We start from the raw sequence: 914 nt of genomic DNA, 5'->3' as shown, positions 1-914 counted from the left end.
CCCCCCAACCCTCTGCCAGTCACGGTGTAACCCAAATCATAACATTTGACCTCAAACGTTCTTTTTGACCAAAGAGCCACTATCGTACATGTGATAAGATGGTTCCAATCTTTATCATTAATTACAAATGTACCTATAGCTAGTTGACAGCCCATTTTGTTACATCTGTCACATACATTAACCGCACACGAGTAATACATTTTTTATACACATAAAAACGTTTTCTAACTTAGATAATGAAGCATGACTTTGTAGAAATTATTCATATTTTTTATTATATACCTGTAGTACCCTTACGGTTCAGTAAGTAAGTACGGCCATATATTCATACACCACTTAGTTACTGTATAAATAATTACGCGGATCATTAATTGGAACATACTATATATGGATAAACGTGACCTATATATTGACATGTCCTCAGTCTGTCTATTTTAGACAAGTGAACACAAACTTTACATGTCACGTACGTCGTAGACAGACATTTGGAAAGGCTGTGGGAGGGAGGTCTAACCACGGAATTAGACTAAGTCCGTGGTCTAACACACATGTACAGGGACCCATATCTCGGACAGAATGACGTCACACGGTCTGTTTCGCTTGGTTAGACCACAGGGACTTGGTAATTGGCTACAGCTATATTTGAACCTAAAGTAAGGTGTTCAGAGTAGTGTTACATGTTTTAGGGGTTAATATCGACTTTCGGTAAAAATGACACCCCCATGACTCGTATATGTACAAAAATCATTGGGGGTGTCATTTGAAACAGTCAAACCGGTTGTTCCGCATACACGAGCAGGCCCAATGTTTTCCGTAATGTATAAGTATATATTGAAGTTATTCTAAGTTAACAATCATATCTGTAAGAGAAAAGTCCCATAACTACCACGATCCCTCCCCCTGTTCCCCCTCCC

This window comes from Mizuhopecten yessoensis, unplaced genomic scaffold (genome assembly GCF_002113885.1).
Source record: "Mizuhopecten yessoensis strain PY_sf001 unplaced genomic scaffold, ASM211388v2 scaffold7205, whole genome shotgun sequence".
In the NCBI taxonomy this organism is placed as follows: Eukaryota; Metazoa; Mollusca; class Bivalvia; order Pectinida; family Pectinidae; genus Mizuhopecten; species Mizuhopecten yessoensis.
This window is presented reverse-complemented; position numbering follows the sequence as displayed.